We start from the raw sequence: 18,965 nt of genomic DNA, 5'->3' as shown, positions 1-18,965 counted from the left end.
ACTTATATCTTTTTCATATTAATTTCTCTCCACTTTTGACTCTTCCACCTTCCAATTTTCTCTCCATTTCCCACTCCCTCTTTTCTCTCCATCACTTACACCTTCAACCCTTACACTATCCTCTTTCAAATTCTTACACTCTCCTATTACCTACTAATCCGTTTTCCAAGTTTTAAAGCTCATGTTGACTTATTCCTAAAATGAACTTCAAACTCTTGTCATAAGCCATGGGATTTTTACAATTTAAACTATTCAATTATGATATCTTCCCAATGGTGCATTCATTTGCTAAATTGGATATTTAATTCAAAATCCTATAATGAGATCATTATTTTCATCAAATCCTAAACACATTTTTCGAACACTCTTATGATCATGCTATTATTTTCCTTTCATGAGTAGGTGCATATTGTCATATGGGAGCAACATATCAAATTGAAAGAAGAAAGAAAAGTGTTGGAACATCTCGTGGGAGTGTGTTGATTTGTTTCATATTTATGCACTTTGCATCATAGCTTTAATGTTAAGTAGGATCTTTATTTGTATGATTTCTGCTTCAATGTTAAGTAGGATCTTTATTTGTATGAGTTCTAACTTTTTCTTTCCTCTCCTACAAGTAGCAGAGCTGGTCAAGATAAATAAATATTTATGATCGAGGTTGTGTGATTCCTAGTTTGTGGGAGGAGCTGCAGTTCAGCTAAATTCACAAAACATAGTGAATGTCCATGTTATAAGATCATTATAAAATTTGTGCAATAATTCACATACTTTCCATAAAAATGCAATTTTAAACAAGGTGATGTGATAAGGAACGTAATTCATTATAATTTATCTCTCAGGGACTTTTTTATAGAGAAATTGCTATTATTTGATACTATTTGGTCAGTTTGAGATATATGAAACTAAGTTTTGGGTCTAGAGAAGCTCACAAACGTGCAGCAAAGACAATCTTATGCAGGATCACAATAGTGCAGCTGCAACTCAGGCACATGTGGTAAAGCTAGTAAATAACCATCTCAGTGAAGCATTACAAAATTTATCTAGTAATTCACTCACTCGAATTGATTATACAGTTCTATGACAATGTGACAATGAATTTATTTTTAAATTTACCTAGCTGGGCAGAATTTTATTATAACCATTAATATAATGGATCGTATTTGGTCATTTTGAGTCTTGAAATAATTGATATCCAAAGACATCCAGCTCTCTCTCTCTCTCTCTCTCTCTCTCTCTCTCTCTCTCTCTCTGTGTACATATTTAACATAATTATTTCGTAGAGACTCAAATGGAATGGTAGGGTTGGAAGTTCTATATGGTATATGAGCAACCATAGCTCATTTTGTTGAGCATTTCCAGGTAAACACATGCATGTCAATTGCAAAAACAACTGGGAAGAAAAAGATTATCAGATTTTGTTAGGTTTAGAAAGAATGAAACATATTGAATTGGTTCTAAGCACAACGAATGCCTTCACTTATTACACTTCTCAAGTCTGAAACTACAGTTGGACACGTCACTGCAGCTTTAACCTTGGGGATTCTGTATGACTAGGAGAGTGAAAGCATTGCTATGGTGATGCATACTTCGATTGCTTAGACTGGTAAGGTTTAGATATTGTGAATCTTAGAAAAAAGCAGCAAAGGCAATTTATACAGGATATCATGATGGTCTGGGAGCAGAGCAGGGTTGCGTTGAAAATGTATGTATGACTGAGGGTGTTATTCCTAGTTTGTGTAAGCAAGGACAAGCTCGAAAAAGTAGTCAATGATCGTCTTACTTGACAATTAAACAATTCGTACAAAAATCGATACAATTGTCGTAATGATGCAGCTCCAAATATGTTGACATGATATGAAACATATTATTTATTGAATGTCTGCTTGCTAAAAAAATTATTGAAAATATTGTTAAAATTGGATACCACCTAACCAGTTTGTGTCATGTCCTTGACATGAGGGATTTCTAGATAACTATCAATCATCATTAAAGTGTCTTGTAAGACTTAACGATTTTCTGGAAACTAATAAGCTATAGCAGAAGATATCTAACAATAAAATCATGTCATCAGAGAGGCCAGTGCACTATGATGAAGAAATCTGACAGAAAAAGCATGTAGTTAGGCCAGTGCTCTATGCAATATTTGATAGACTGGAATGACTAAGAAAAGAGACAGCAAACTCTGCAGATAATCAATTTATTACAGAAGATATGAATAATAATCAGAATTGATGATAAGAGTAGCAGTGACCTGTATGAACTTGGTAAATTTCACTGTTTAGTTTGTTGATAATCTAGGGTATCTTTGTATGTCAAAAACTTTTGTTCTCTCTTAACTCTGCTATGGGCCTCATTTCTTGGTTTGTAAATACTAAATAGTAAAAGAGTATAACCCTAGTTAGGGCCCCTCATTTCATTTGACTGTTGTTTGAGTTTCCTCGCATAATAGATAGTCTTTTTGGTTAAGGTTTTTTGTTAAGCTGTTGTCTTAATTTATAGTATATTATGTACATATCTTGTAGTGAAACATAAGTACATCTTTTTTCTGTTGTCAAATTTTTGGTTGCCTGAGTGTACTTAAAAGCATATTCATTTTTTTCTATGTAAGTTGAACTTTTTGTATATTGAAAGGTTTTAACAAATCATGGTTAGGGTTTCAGTTTCTTGTCAAGTTTGTAACTTGAAATCATTATGTTTTGTTTACTTTCATCTATGTTGTCAGCTTCTCTTGTTGCGAAGGTGATCGTAATTTTAAGATTAAGAGATTTCTTGTTAGACAAATGATGTTTCTATTACAGTTGAAGAAGTTTTATTAGTTTGAAAAGGAAGTTCAACATTCTGTTAAGATCAGTAAGGCAGTTTAATTTCAAGTCAACACAGAGATCATTATATATATATGTTGGGAGCAGAGCAGGTTGGGCTGACGATAGATATATGTCTGAGGGTGTTATTCCTAGTCTAAGTATGTACGAACATGAAAAAGTAGTCAATGATCATCTTACATGACCATTAAATGATTTGTGCAATCGGTTCTAACTCACAGGCAATTCCTTTACTTATTACATTTCTGAAGACTGAAACTACAGTTGGATGGGTCTATGCAGCTTTTAAGTTTGGGGATTCTGTGTGCTTAGAAGTTAGGACTCAAGAGTGAAAGTATTGTTGTGGTTATGCATACTTCGATTTCTCAGACTAGTAAGGTTCAAAACTTGAGAAGCTTAAAAAATAAGCAGCAAAGGCAATTTGTGCAGGACCACATGATGGTTTGGGAGCAGAACAGGGTGGGTTGAGGATATATGTATGACAGAGGGTGTTACTCCTAGTTTGTGTAAGGAAGCAGAAGGATGAAAAAGTAGTAAATGATCATCTTACTTGACCATTAAACAATTTGTGCAATAATCCATACAATTGCCATAATGATGCAGTTGCAAACACCGTGATATGTTATGGAACATATTATTCATATCTACTTGAGAAAAATGTATTGGAAATATTGCTATAATTGGATACCACCTACCCAGTTTATGTCATGTCCCTGATATGAGGGTTCTACATAACTATCATTCATCAGAAAATTGTCTTTAAGACTTCACGATTTTCTGGAAACCAATGTGTTATAACAGAAGAAATCTCCCAGAAAAAGCACGTCATCAGGGAGGCCAGTATATATGCAATACTCGATAGACTGATATGACTAAGAAAAGAGGCAGATAACACTTGAGATAATTGATTAATTGCAGCACATGAATGATAAGCAGAAATCGATGATTAGAGTAACAGTGAACTGTATAAACTCAGCAGTGCTCAAAATTTAAACAACCACCTGATAATAATGCAGTGATCCTACTAAGATCAATCGTTCGTCAAAGAGCAGTTACATATAACAAACATTAGCTACAAGCAGCAAGCTGTTACTTAAGAAATAATAATACAATGAACAGCCACTACTCCGCAAAGAGACATAACTGTAGAAGGAAACATGTCTTCCAATTTCCAAGATTAGGGTTATACGTATCTGTATACCTAAGGCATCAAATGAAAGAGGGGGATAGAATCGTAAGAAACACATGAGAAAAGGCAGATCTATCATCTAAACACAAGCATATTTTAAGGAGATGTCATTGCTCAGAAAACATTTTATTTATAAGGGTTTATGTTTTCTGCAGAACACATTCGTGCACGTGCAGCAGCGAAACTATCATTGTATCACTTGAGAGCATTGATGCATACACTTGAAGGTAGAAACTAATCATTCTAAAGCACACATTAAAATGGATATGTTAATAATTACACTTAAGCATTGGTAATGACGCTCCTTGCGTAATTGCCACCTTAAGTAAACAATTAGTTATATGGATGAGGTGCAAATGGCAATAGACATTTTGGTTCCGTAAAACCCCTCATTACATATTAAATATAAGTTTTTCAATCACTCAAAGGCAGGAATAAAGATCATTTTTATATAAATTGCAAACTAAGGGCTGTTAAAGCGTTATAGCAGAATAGAAAGGTACCAGTAATGTACAATTGGCAAGTGACAAGATCACACGAGTGCATAATCAAAACAGCAGCATTCCAAGACATGGCCTAAGCAGGAAGAAGACATATTAGATACAGTGACACTAATATAGATGGAAGATCGAGTGGAATTATAATTCATCCAAAATATATTGGAATCTCTTTAACATACCAGATCAGATTGTTCATAACACTTCAATATCCAAAACTGCAAGGACTGATTCTCAATTATACCAGACTTCTGTGAAACAGGATAAAGTATAAAGAAATGACAGTTACTAGAAATTAGCGATAGTTGTCATAAAGCTTTGCATTAGTTACAGAAAATAGGGATCGATGGAAAGAACTTGCATATGAAGAAAGCTTGTATTTTCAATGGTCTAGATAGTTTACCTTTGCATGTTGCACTTGTCAAGTCTGGAAATACAATTGTGAATGTAACACAGCTTTAACCTTAGGGATTCTTTTGCGATCAGGAGGGCTGGAGAGTGAGAGTGTTGCTAGGAGGATGCATACCTAGTTTTCTTGGACTGTGAAGGTCTACGTGTGCATAAACCCTGAAACTAGTTGCAAGGGGAATCTATATACGATCAAATGGTAGTTTAGTAACAGAGCTGATTGAGATGTAAATATTTATGACCGAGGGTGTGTTCTTCCTAGTTTGTGAGAGCAGCTGCAGTTCAGCTACATGCAAAAATAAGTAGTCAAGGCCCATCTTATCAGAGCATACAAAATATGTGCAGTAATTCACACACTTGCCATAAGGATGCAGTTTCAAACATGTTGGTGCGATCCAGAATATATTTAATTATAATTAACTTTAAAGGAAATTTAACAAGAGAATATTGCTATTAGTATTATTCAATACTATTTGGTCAGTTTGAGATTTATGATAATAAGGTCCGGGTCTAGAGAAGCTCGTAAACTACAGCAAAGACAATCTTATGCAGAATCTCAATAGAGCAGTTGCCACTCAGGTACATGTGCTAAAAGTGATAAATGGCCATCTTAGTGCAGTATCACCAAATTTGTGAAATAATGCACTCACTCAATCTGATCATGCCGTTCGCAAGACAAATTGACAATGAATATATTTTTTATAACTTATCTAGCAGGGGAGATTTTTATTAGATCTGTTGCTATTACTGGATGGTATTTGGACAGTTCGAGATAAATGACATCCAAAGACATCAAATTTAACATTGCAGGTCTCTTGCCGATACCACACCAGAAAAAATATCTTTTATTGATCATGTAATAATCAATTAAATGGCATGGCTTTTCAACTTGATTGATTTACACTATACCAATCAATGACATAAATAGATTGTATATGACTCTTCATCTTTCACAAGTAGGTCTCTTTGAGTCCCAAAAAAAAGACCCTTCATATTTCCACACATTAACGCTTCACATTTCCATATGCACGCTTCTTCGCATTAGACGTATTAGACATGTCTGTTTATATAATATTAATTTAAATATTCTTATAAATGTCTCTTTCAGTTGAAGGTGACCATAACGGTCATAACAAACATATTTCCATTTTATAACAGCAAAGATAAAGATCTCTCTCGCAGCTACAAACTTGAACATCTAGCAGGGGAGATTTTTATTAGATCTGTTGTTATTACTGGATGGTATTTGGACAGTTTGAGATAATTGACATCCAAAAACATCAAATTCAACATTGCAGCTCTCTCTCTCTCTCTCTCTCTCTCTCTGTATATACATATTTAAGAAAATTATTTTGCAGAGACTCAGACGGAATAGTAAGGTCAGAAGGTCTATATGGTATTTGGGCAAGTATAGCTCATTTTATCGAGCATTAAACACATGCAAATCAATTGAAAAGGAAATGGGAACATAAGGATTTTTAGATCTTCATATAAAATGATTTAGAAGATGCAGGTGGTTCTCAGAGAAGCAATACCTTCACATTTTACACTTCAAGTCTTAAATTATAGTTGTACATGTCAATGCAGCTTTAAGCTTTATGGTTTTTGAGTGACGAGGATGTAAAAGTGAGAGCGTAGCTACTATGATGCATATGTCCATAGTTTTGACTGGTAAGGTTTAGATACCGAAAAAACTTAGGAAGGAGAAAAGGCAATTTACATGCTGGTTTAGTAGCAGAGCAGGTTGGTCTGTACTTATTACTGAGTTTGTTATTCCTAGTTGTTTGGAGCAAGTACAAGCATGAAAAAATAGTCGTACATCATCTTACTTGTGTACTACAAATTTTTTGCAATAATCAATACATTGTATATGCTGATGTAGTAGTTCAAAAAACGTTGATATGATATAAAAGATACTATTTATAATCTATCTACCCAGGGAGTTTTTTGAAGGAAATATTGATATGATTGGATACTATTTGATCAGCTTGAGATAAATGATAATCAAAGACATCAAATGTAAATTTGCAGGCTTCAAATTTCTTTTTCTATATTTTTTTTAGAGACTTGGATGGAATGGCAAGCATAAATTATCCCAATGGCATAAGTGCAACTCTAGCTCAATTTAGTGAGCATTACCAGGTAAACACATCCACCTGAATTGAAAAGAACATACTGCAATCAAAGCTCTCTTTGTGAAGCACCTATTCATACTGCAAATTAAAGCATGGCAATGATCACCCAGAGAAAAAGAAGTGAGTTGTGGGAACTTTATAAAGTTTTGATTATCTAAATTCTGTGTTTTATATCTGAACATTAAGATGGGAATGCATTTATGATTAATTTCTGTTTGCCCATAATTGCTAGTGCTATTGTCTATTCGTCTAGGTTTGATGAATGTGAATATCACATCCTTTGGACCAGGTGCCTAAAGAGATATTTTATAATTTTTGTGAGTTAAACAATATTGAACATTGGTTTGTCTGGTTTGTGAGAATGGAATTTTTGTAATTTACCAAATTTCTTCACCCTGGAAATAGAATTGCCTTTTGGCCTTTTGATATGCCTCACGAGGTAAGAAAGACTTAAGAATGAATGTAGAGAGGACTGCTAAGGCTTGAGTTTGCAAAGTCTTAGAAATCAGCAACAAAGGCAACTAAGCAGGATGACATGGTGGTTTGTTACCATAGCAGGGTTGGAGGAACTTATCTGTGATCAAGAATATTATTCTAAGTTCATTTGAGCAATTACGCCTCAGGTGTAAAAACAGAAAAGTAGTCATTGATCATCTTCTTAGAGCATTACAGAATTATTCCATAATTCACCACTCCTTATAATGATGCAGTTCTGAAGACAATTAAGGGAGATTTTTACTGGAAATGGTTCTGTTAGTGGATGGCAATCTGTTATTGTAAGAGAAACAACATCAACTTTGCAGGTTTCACTTTTCTTTTTCTATATGTATACATTTTAAGATAACTGTTTTGCAGTCCGGATGAAAGTATAGGAATGGAAGATCTAGCTGGTGTATAGGCAACTATAGCTCATTATATTGAGCATTTCCAGGTATATACATGCACATCAATTGTAAACATATTGAGAAGAAACAGATTATAGTATTTTGTTAGGTTTAGAAAGAATAGAACAGATGCAGTTGGTTCCAACTCAAAAGCAATACATTTACTTATTACACTTCTCAAGTCTGAAACTACAGTTGGACAGGTCAATGCCATTTAAAGCTTGGGGATTTTCAGTGATTAGGACTGAAGAGTGAAAGTGTTGCTACGGTTATGCTTACCTTGATTGCTTAGACTGGTAAGGTTGAGATCTCAAGAAGCTTAGAAACAAGCAGCAAAGGCAAAGGCAAATTATGCAGGACCACGCAATGGTTTGGAGCAGAGCACAGGTTGGCTTGAAGTTAAATGTATGACCGAGGATGTTATTCCTAGTTGTGTAAGGAAATACAAGCATGAAATTTAGTCAATGATCATGTTACTTGACCTTCAAACAATTTTTTCCAATAGTCCATACAATTGCCATAATGAAGCAGTTCCAAAGACATCGATCTGATATAGAACATATTATTTCTAATATATCTACTTTGAGAAAAAAATTATTGGAAATATTGCTATAATTGGATAGAATGGTATGACTCAGAAAAGAGGCGGACAACTCTGGAGATGACAGATTTATTACAGCACATATGAATAAGAATCAGAAATTGATTATAAGAGTAACAGTGATCTGTATAAACTCAGCAATGGTCATAATTAAAACAACACTCTGATAATAATGTAGCAATCCTATTAAGAGCAATTGTTTGTCAAGGAGCAGTTACATATAACAAACATTAGTAACTAGCAACAACCTGTTTAGTTAGGAAATAATAATACAATGAACAGGCGCCACTCTGGAAGGAAACATGTCTTTCCATTTCCAAGATTAGGGTTACAAGTATACTGAAGGCATCAAATGACAGTGGGGGTATCAAATCATAAAAAAGGCAAGAGAACCGTTAGTTTTATCATCCAAAGTTCAAACACAAGCATATTTTTTAATAAGAAAATGTCAAATTCATTGCTCAAAAAAGCCTTATTTATAAAGGTTGCACGGGGACAGGGGTACTTGGGTACTTAGGGTACGGGTACAGGTATTTTTCAAAATAGGGGACAGGGTTGGGTATGTCAAACATTTATTTAAATATAATTTAATATTTGTAGAAAATCTGAAAGTATGAATCATGACAATGGTTTTTTAACACAAGAACAGTGATAAATTTTGCAGACATAATGTATTGCTTTGAGTTTCAGATTTGCAATATGTTTGAAAACAGTAGTAATAATATATGATAAATGTTTAGATGCTTATCAGAGAAGGCGGACTTTAAACATGAACAAGAAGATCATAAATCATACAAGTTATAACAATGAAATATTGCAATGATAAACTTGACTTGAACAGTGATATAGTTTACTATTAATCAGTACTTGATAAGCAACAGGATGATACGTTACAACAAAACTGAACAAAAATCAGAAATCTTAATAAAGGTCCTTACCAATGATGCTTTCCACTGAGTACCCAGTACGTGGGGTACCGGTACGCATCCCAGGGGTGTGGATATGCACACCCATGGAACCTAGTTTATAAGGCTTCACGTTTTCTCCATTACACATTAATGGAACAAAGAGCCTATCATTACATCATTTGAGGAGCATCAATGCATGATCTCAGAGAAGGCAGCAACTGATATGTTGATACTTACACATAAGTTGGTAATGGTGCTCCTTGGATAATCACCACCCGTGAATTCATTTGTAACTCATCAATTTAATGCTTGATTATCTTGGAAGCCCTTGAGCTCAAGCATAAATTTGGTTCATGATGTAGTTTGAAAATTTCATGCTCGAGTTGAGCCAAAGCATGATGGACAGTTTTGATTCTCTCTATGGAAGGAATGTTGCTCGGTTTAAGACAGTTGAAAAAATCTGAGACAGTTTTTGAACAAGGAATGTAGCATGGTGTTTGGTTATTTGATATGATAGCTTTCAAATTAACTAATCCTTATCATGGAGATATTGAGGTGTTTTTTAATCCTGTCTTTAACTATTGATTATCATTGTAGTTTGTTTGTTAATCTCTATCAGTCTTTCCTTATCAGTATTTAGATTGTTGATAATCTAAGGCTTTCTTTGTGTTTCCTAAAATTTGTACGAGGTCTGTTTATTCAAGTTAAAAGCTTTTGTTCTCTCTCAACCCTGATACAGGTCTCATCATTTCTTGGTTTGTAAATAGTAAAAGAGTATAACCCTAGTTAGGATTGTTAATGTTTGTGAGTAGCTGCAAGAGAGATCATCTACCTGAAATGATTGCTCTGCAGCTATTTCTTATTCTTCAGAAACTTTGTATTTATCTGAAGATGATCTAGCTTCTTGCCGCTACTGTCTCTGCATGACTTCATGATGTTATGGTGCCAGATATCAAGTTGTTTTATTCATTCATATATTTTCATCTATATGTCATCGGTTATTCTTCTCCCTGCAGCTACAAGAGTTGCTTGATATCCCCTCCTCGTATTGGGTTTGTAATGACATGGCATCAGGTCTTCTTGATGTCCGTTGTGGTTCAAGTTATGACTCTTGTGTCTTACTTGGTGCCTTGATAATCCTCAGTTCATTGTGATGAATCAGTTTTCTATCATATCTGTTGTGGCGTGGCTTATTAATAGAGTTGTTAGTGCTATCAAATGTGGTGATTGTTTTTGGGCTTTCTGCGAAACATAGTTTGAGCTAACAGCAGAGCAGAATTGAATTGGACATTACTCCAACAGACTCTCGGTGTTCCCTGTGGAGACTTCTGTTATGAGAAGTCTAATTGATAGATGCTGCAAAAGAAATATATTTATACCATCTCTCCACAGCAGATGTGGTTGCTGCATCAATATGGTCCATCTGGTCTTTTGTGAATTGCCCTATCTTACTTCAGCTATGGTTATAATAATATTGCCTATTCGATGTGTGCATGATCGACATATCTTGTAAGATTTTCAGTGTTGATTATTTCAGTGAGACTTTAGGGACAGTTGTTTATCAAGATATCTATTGACAAAGTGTTCAATCTGTAAAGAGAAATAACCACTCGAGCAGCTGGTGTGAATATATGTGTGTGAAGAAGGGTATTCTGTCTTCAATACCTTGAATGAGTGATTGTTAAGTTTGTGAAGGATTCTTTCCAGATCAAAGCTTGTGAATTTTGTACTGTTTCCCTTTGATCAATCAATAAAGAAGATGTTTTGGGTGGCTGGGTTTTCCCCTCAAGGACGGGTTTCCCAAGGTATAACTGATGTTCTTGCATATTTGTTTTTACTTGTTTTTGTTCGTTGGTTATTCCTATGCATTATGGTTTGAAAACTTAAAATGGTATCAGAGAGGGTCTAGTAAAGATCCTGAAGAGAGGCTTTTTTGGTGATAATCTAAGGTTGAGCATGCTGCCCCTACTGAGAGGGAGTCTCAGTATTCAAATGATCTTTGTGTTAATGAGTTCTTGTCCGAGAGAGAGAAGTTTGAGGTGTAATCCCTTGTTAATGAGTTTCTCTCTATGAGAGTAGTTTGAGGTGAAATCCCATGTTCAATCCTCTGCGAGTAGGCATGGGGGAGATGCATTCTTCTCTAGGAGAATTTTGAGGTGAAAAAGCCTTGTTCCACCCTCTGTGACTAGGCATGGTAGAAGTCATGTGTAAGACTCCATGACTTTATTTTTTGTTCTTTTATCCTCTAGGAGTAACCATTGAGAATGTCATGCTGAGATTACATTTAAGAAATTTTGTTATGATATTTTATTATTTTGTTATTGACATCCTTTGGTTGCAGCTCCATTGTGCTTGTCAGGTTGAAGACACACTGTGTCACATGAATGATCTCTTCCTTACTAAGAGGGAGTGTTCATGTTTGTGAGTAGCCGTGAGAGAGATCATTTACCTGAAATGATTGCTCTGTAGCTATATCTTATTTGTCAGAGACTTAGTATTTATCTGAAGATGATCCTACTTCTTGCTCTACCGTCTCTGCATGATTTCATAATGTTATGGTGCCAGACATCAAATTGTTTTATTCATTCATATATTTTCATCTATATGTCATTGGTTTTTTTTCTCCTTGCTGTAAGAAGACTTGCTTGATATTCTTGTTAGAAATGTTTGGAATAATTGGGGGGGGGGGGGGTGAATCAGTTACTCAAGGTCCTTAAGTACCATTTGAACAATGAAACATAAACATTCACTGTTCTGCTTATCCTACTGTAACTTAGTCTCTACTAAATATTGATCAACAAAATTACTAGCAGTTCACTGTCCTATTATAACAGATTTTGCTGAGCGTAAACAAGTATATGTAAAACATCATAAAACATTCAACACAAGTTTGACACTAGGATTTAACGTGGAAACCCAATTTGGGAAAAACCACCAGCAACATGTCACCACTTTTTCACTCTTTTGAAGTGAGCTTTGTTAGGAGCCAACCCTGTTAAAGGTTACAATACACACTGTTAAATGTAACCTGGTTAAAGGATTTAATCACCCTATTAGGAGTGACCTTGTCAGAGGACTTTGATCATTCCATTTAGAATGTCACATTCACATTGCTAAAGGATTTAAATAGACAGTGAAGTCCTTCAATGATTATTAGGTCAACCTTTGATTAAAAGGATTTCAATACAAATTGTTTACAATTATTAGAAAGAAAACAGTAGGGTTTTGATATGTATATTTACAACTCACTTTTGCAGGTTCAAATCACTGTTTGGCTCATGTTGATTCACTGATAAGTTCCCCTTTTCAACTTTGTCTCTTAACTCGCTTGGCAACCCTTCAAGCAGTCATCCCCCTTCACATCAAACTTAAGCCTTCTGCTGAGATTCACTTATCAACTTCAGCAGCATTTGCGCAAGCATTCCTTTTGCTTCGGTCTCACACTTACACACTTGTGTGCCTCTGCTCCACCTTTCTCTGTGCGCATCACTTTAAAGTTCGGCTCTATAGCTCCTTAAATAGGTAATTCTTGTTTTGTTGTTTTCCATGATCACTGTAGATCTCAGGGTTTGCAATCTGGTTCATCAGGTTCATTGTATCTATTCATCTTCCTTCTTTTCTAGAAACTTCTCATCCATCGAATTCGATCTTAGGTATTCTACCTAATCCTCTCCTTGGATTTAATGATTGAACTCATCAATTTTATCTTCAACACGGTTTCCATATCCCAAGAAATCAACTAAGTCGGCTGCAAATCACGATTCCTCAAATGCATTCAAAATACTGTTACTTGGCAATAACTAACTTCTAACACTCGGTCATCACTTAATCACTTGGTCATTGTAGAACATCTTGGCTCGACATCAACTAGCTTGCTCGGTCGATATTGATGCTCAGTCAACACTAAATTTTCTTGGCACTTACTGTGGCTCAATTGACACTAGCATCACTCGGCAATCCTTAGTCTTTCATTCCATTGCTCGGTTAAGCTTTACATCAATGATATAAACAATCATTTTGGTTTGTCAAAGTCTAATGAATCAAATGTCCATTGTAACGTCCTTTTCATAACTCAACCTTTCCTCTAGATGCTATTGTTATGAGCAATCTCTCAAATCCTCTTCATCAATCAAAATAGATATGACATTTAGATCAGATATCAACATGTCTCATCAGTAGATTTGACATCAAAGACAAAACAACAATTGTTCCAATTGTAGTTTTCAACAATTCCCTCCTCATATCCGGTTTGTACTGACATGGCATTAGGTCTTCTTGATGTTCACAGCGGCTCACATTATGACTGTTGTGTCTTACCTGGTGCCTTGATAATTGTCAGTCCATTGTGATAGATTAGTTTTCTATTATATCTGTTGTGCCATGGCTTATTAAAAGAGATGTTAGTGTTATCAAATTTGGACATTACTTAAGAGACTTTGTGTGTTCCCTGTGGCGACTCTTCTGTTCTTAGAAGTCTAATCAATAGATGCTGCAACAGAAAATATATTTATAGCATCTCTCAACAGCAGATGTGGTTGTTGCACAAATATTGTCCATCTGGTCTTTTGTGAAACGCTTTTGGTTTTATAGTTATAATAATATAGTATATTCAATATGTGCATGATTGACATATCCTGTAAGATTTTCAGTGTTGATTATTTCTGTGAGACTTTAGGGACCATTGTCTATTCTGATATCTATAGACAAAATGTTCAATCTGTAAAGAGAAATAATGGCTGGAGCAGCTGGTGCGAATATATGTGTGCGGAGGAGGGCATTTTGTCTTCAATACCTTTTGAGTGATTGTTAAGTGTTAACAATATCTGTGAAGGATTCTTTCCAGATTAAAGCTTGTGAACGTTTTACTGGGTCCCTTTGACTATTCAATAAAGAAGATCTTTTAGGTGGCTGGGTTTTCCCCTCGAGGAGACGGGTTTTTCCCTCAAGGGTATCTCTGATGTTCTTGCTATTTGTTTTTACTTGTTTCTGTTTGTTGTTTATTCCTATGTATTCTGGTTCGAAAACTCAACAAGGGTCCCTCATTTCATTTGACTTTTGTTTGAGTTTCTTTGCACAATATAGTCTTTTTGGTTAAGAGTAACGTTTTTGTTAAGCTTTTGTCATAAGTTATAGTACTTTGTGTACATATATTGTAGTGAAACATAAGCATGTCTTTGTTCTGTTGTCAAGTTTTTGGTTACCCAAGTGTCATTAAAAGCTTGTTCAGTTTTTGTTATGTAAATTGAACTCCTTGTACATACCTGTTAAGAAAGATAAAGGAAAGGGTCTAGTAAACTATGGTTAGGGTTTTAGTTTCTTGTCCAGTTTGTAACTCGAGATCATAATGTTTTGTTTGCTTGCATCTATGTTGTCATCTTCTCTTGTTTTGAAGGGAATTGGGGTTTTCAGATTAACAGCTCTCTCGTTAAACAAAAGATGTTTCAGTTACAGTTGAAGAAGTTTAGTAAACCATGGTTAGTGTTTCAGTTTCTTGTCAAGATTGTGACTCAAGATCATAATGTTTTTCTTACTTGCATCTATGCTTTCAGCTTCTCTTGTTTCGAAGGTGATTGGGGTTTTCAGATTAACAGCTCTCTTGTTAAACAAAGGATGTTTTAGTTACAGTGGAAGAAGTCTGATAAGTTTGAAAAACAAGTTGACTGTTATGTCTTGATCAGTATGGCAGTTTTATTTCAACTGAAAACAGAGATCATTATATATATATATATATATATATATATATTTGAAAAACAAGTTGACTGTTATGTTTTGATCAGTATGGCAGTTTTATTTCAACTGAAAACATAGATCATTATATATATATATATATATATATATATATATATATATAATAATGATGAGCTTAGATATGTACATTCAGGGGAAACACATGTCAGACAAGGAATTATTGTGATATATTTCAGTAGTTAAAAGGCACTGTATTGATTTGATCATACAGAGTTGATAGCGAATTAGTATCAAGAATACATATGATATATTGTTACATATAGGACTATTATCTGCAATGACATACTGTATGAATCTTAGATTAATGTTATGCAAATGATTCCAAGTCTCAGGTGATGCAAGACAAGAATAGGCTATTAAAAGAAACAAAGATAGTACTCTGTGTTAATTTGTAAAGAAATTAAGTGTGACAGCTTAGCAGTGACACAGTGTCAATGAGACACATTGCCAGTGAGACGCATTGCTTGGCTAGTGAGGTATTAGAGAAGTCTATCAGTGAGATAGCATTCTCAGTGAGACTCTACGGCTAGTGAGGCATTGTAAACTTGAAAATTTTCACATAAGCCAGTAAGGCAACTTCAAGAGGTTTTATTCCCCAGAGGGTTTCCACTCTAACATTATTGGTGTTATGTATTGTTATTATCACAATCATTATTGTTGGTGTTATGATGTGTCTGTTTTTCATAATCATCTACATATCATGTATCATCAAGTTTTAAAATAGTTCTAAGTTCATTTGATCTGCATTTATCCATTGTGTTTATGTATTGTTATTATAACATTATTGTTGGTGTTATGATGTTTCTGTTTTTCATAATCATCTACATATCATGTATCATCAAGTTTTAAAATAGTTCTAAGTTCATTTGATCTGCATTTATCCATTGTGTTTAATATGTTGTATAAATGCACACTGCTCATTTACCTTACAGTCTCTTATGATTATATTGTTGATCGTGAGTTCACATTCATTGTTTCATGGTATAATTAATACAGCCCGTTGTTGAAAGTACAAAATGATTTTAACATTCATGTCAATTTAACAAGAAGTGTCCTGAATCCCAGTTCAGCAATAGTTATCATTATATGCGTCAGTTGTTTTAGTCATCACAGTATCCGTGTTGTAGTCCTATTTGTCATCAAAATGGGTTGAAGTTTTAATGGGCAAAGTCTTATCATTATTTCTATGCTTGGTCTTTTCATGTTCATGTTTTGGTCAAAACATTTGTCGGGTTTTATGAGACATTGACTTACCTCCCCCAACCTCCTCTCTCACTGTGTCTTTTTGTACTCCAACAAAACAATAGTAGCAGCATAGACCATTCATGCATTATAGTTTATAATCCAGTCCAAAAACCTCATTTTCAAAGGAAAGCTGATAGCTTGTTAAAATGTTTATCAGGAAGGTCACTTACCATAAATTGAAGATCTCTTTATGAAGCACCGATACATGTTGTAAATTGACTCTTGGAAATAATTATCCACAACATACCAAGTGAATTGTATGGACTTCTTAAACTCTTAATCTCATTCAGATACATTCTACTTTTTCATCAGATTATTCAGATGGGGATGTGTTTATGATTTGCTGCTATTCACCCATGACTTATTTTTTCCGTTTGAAGACACAATTATGCAAGTCGTGTTAGTGCTAGTTCCATACGTTTAATGAATGAGAATATCACATCCTTTGGTGAATATAATATTAGAGGGGTAATTTTGCGAGTTAAAGATATTGAGTACAAATGGGTCAATCACCAACCAAAAAAGCTAAAAATTGATCTATAATTAGATGTATCATTGGCTATTAGGAGGTATCTATGAGATCTACACTATCACAGTCATTGGATCCCCTAACGGCTACTAGGTCTCTTCTCCTAGTGTTGGGTAACAAAGCCAAAAAGCTTCCATTTTCATTGACAAAAAAATTAGCAAAAAGCAACCCATGATTGTGTGAAGAAACCGTCAAACCCTCAAATGTGATGTTGAAATTACATGCCTTCATAAGGTTATAACCCAAAAAAACACAATTTCTAAGGACAAAATCATGCAAAACTCTCCTTGATTTTAATGGCAAAAATTAAACAAAATCTTGTCGTGATTTTTTGTGGAAATAAAATAAAAATAAATAAATAAACCTAGAAAAAAAACTCATTGTGATATTGCTATCAAAATTCGTATTGTGCAGTTTTGGAGTCAACCTCATTGGTCCATATTTCATGAGGAGTGGTTCACAAGAACTCGTCTCTCATGAAAATGAATGGAACACCTAGCATTCTTTGCACCTAGGTGATGAAGCATCAGACTTCCCAAGAGGTTGCACATCCTTGTACTACTCAAGCTCGAGCACGCTTAAACACAAATTTTCCTCCAGGTTAAGGTTAAGCCCTCTTTATCCAACCGTGCTTAACCATGACGTTTCCTCCAATGTTAAGCCCACTTTGCTTGCAACATCATTTGCAAAATCTCCCCCAAATATAAGCCATTAAAACTCTTAATTATATGCTTTACCTAAAGCATGAAATTGAAAATAGACATCTTAAACTTTTCAAGTGGAACCCCTCTAATGAATGTGCAATTTTTTAAAAACCATATATGACGACTTCCCAAATAATTATTGAGTCTGAGATATACCAGATGGCGATCGGAATCGATTCCTCCCACAGCGAGTTGCAGGGGGCCAAGCCATCTCAATGACTTCGATCATCTAAAACATGAAATTAGAAAATAAACAATTTGACCTTTTTCAAGTAGAACCCTCCTGGCGAATGTGCAAATTTTAAAAACTATACTTACTGACTCCCAAAACAATTGTTGGGTCTGAGGTTTACCCGGATCGATTCCTTCGACAACGAGACGCAGGGACCATCCCAACGACTACGCTTCCTGAAATGTTGTGCAGATGTTTGTCTTTTTATTTTCACACTTCAAAATCATGACAAAAATTTGCCGGAAAGAAAACCTATAAATTACAAGCCATAAACACTGCAATGTTAAGCGGACTATTTTCCTATAGTTTATTTTCTACCGTCAATCGGTGAAGAATTTTCGCTAGGCATACCTGTGTTCGAAATATATGAAGTAATATTACAGAGCGGACATGGCCTCTGAGAGCACAGTCCGTATATTGCTATAAATTAAAAAATTTAAGTAAGAAAATTGATTAAATCATATTCGAAAAATAATAAATATAATCTATAAAAAAAATTAACTTACACATAATTTTTGTTATTAATGTTTTAATTTATATTCATTTTAATAAACAATTAACATTTTGGAACATATATTATGTATTAATTTTAATAACATTGCTTACTTTTCAAATAATACATAGTAATTTTTTGTTGATAAATTATTATATATTTTTAATAATAAATATAATCTATAAAAAAAATTAACTTACACATAATTTTTGTTATTAATGTTTTAATTTATATTCATTTTAATAAACAATTAACATTTTGGAACATATATTATGTATTAATTTTAATAACATTGCTTACTTTTCAAATAATACATAGTAATTTTTTGTTGATAAATTATTATATATTTTTAAGTTATTTGCCTTTAGATTTTTTTAACATTTCACATCATATTTTCTAATATATGATGAAGGCAATCTATCATAAAGGCCATCTATCCATTTTTCATATTAATATAATTATTATATTATAATTTTAAAATATGTTTTGTATGAAAATTTAATAATTTAACCTACAAATGTAGTTTTGAAGATTAGTTTGAACTTTCTTCTTCCACATTCTTAAATAAAA

The 18,965-nt window shown here is 34.1% G+C and overlaps 1 long non-coding RNA gene across 32 annotated transcripts in view; it reads right to left on the bottom strand.

Moving 5' to 3' along the window:
* Positions 1–18,361, bottom strand: part of LOC149569984 (uncharacterized) — a 65,447-nt gene extending 47,086 nt beyond the window's left edge. For 11 of the 32 annotated variants that reach the window (XR_016362858.1, XR_016362835.1, XR_016362856.1 and 8 more), the window contains exons 1-3: positions 18,254–18,361; positions 17,989–18,078; positions 17,827–17,899 (exon numbers count right to left, since the gene is read on the bottom strand). This is a non-coding gene — a long non-coding RNA (uncharacterized LOC149569984). Of the gene's footprint in view, positions 1–4,103; positions 4,588–4,690; positions 4,760–8,620; positions 8,876–17,240; positions 17,704–17,826; positions 17,900–17,988; positions 18,079–18,253 lie in introns of those variants that run through there. The other 21 variants (XR_016362845.1, XR_016362834.1, XR_016362842.1 and 18 more) reach the window with 11 other exon arrangements.
* Between the last annotated feature and the right edge of the window lie 604 nt (positions 18,362–18,965).

The sequence above is a fragment of the Cupressus sempervirens genome, chromosome 3, assembly GCF_028749045.1.
Source record: "Cupressus sempervirens isolate cs-2001-9-10 chromosome 3, ASM2874904v1, whole genome shotgun sequence".
In the NCBI taxonomy this organism is placed as follows: domain Eukaryota; kingdom Viridiplantae; phylum Streptophyta; class Pinopsida; order Cupressales; family Cupressaceae; genus Cupressus; species Cupressus sempervirens.
Note: the sequence above shows the minus strand (reverse complement) of the source record. Positions and strands in the feature narration are given on the sequence as shown.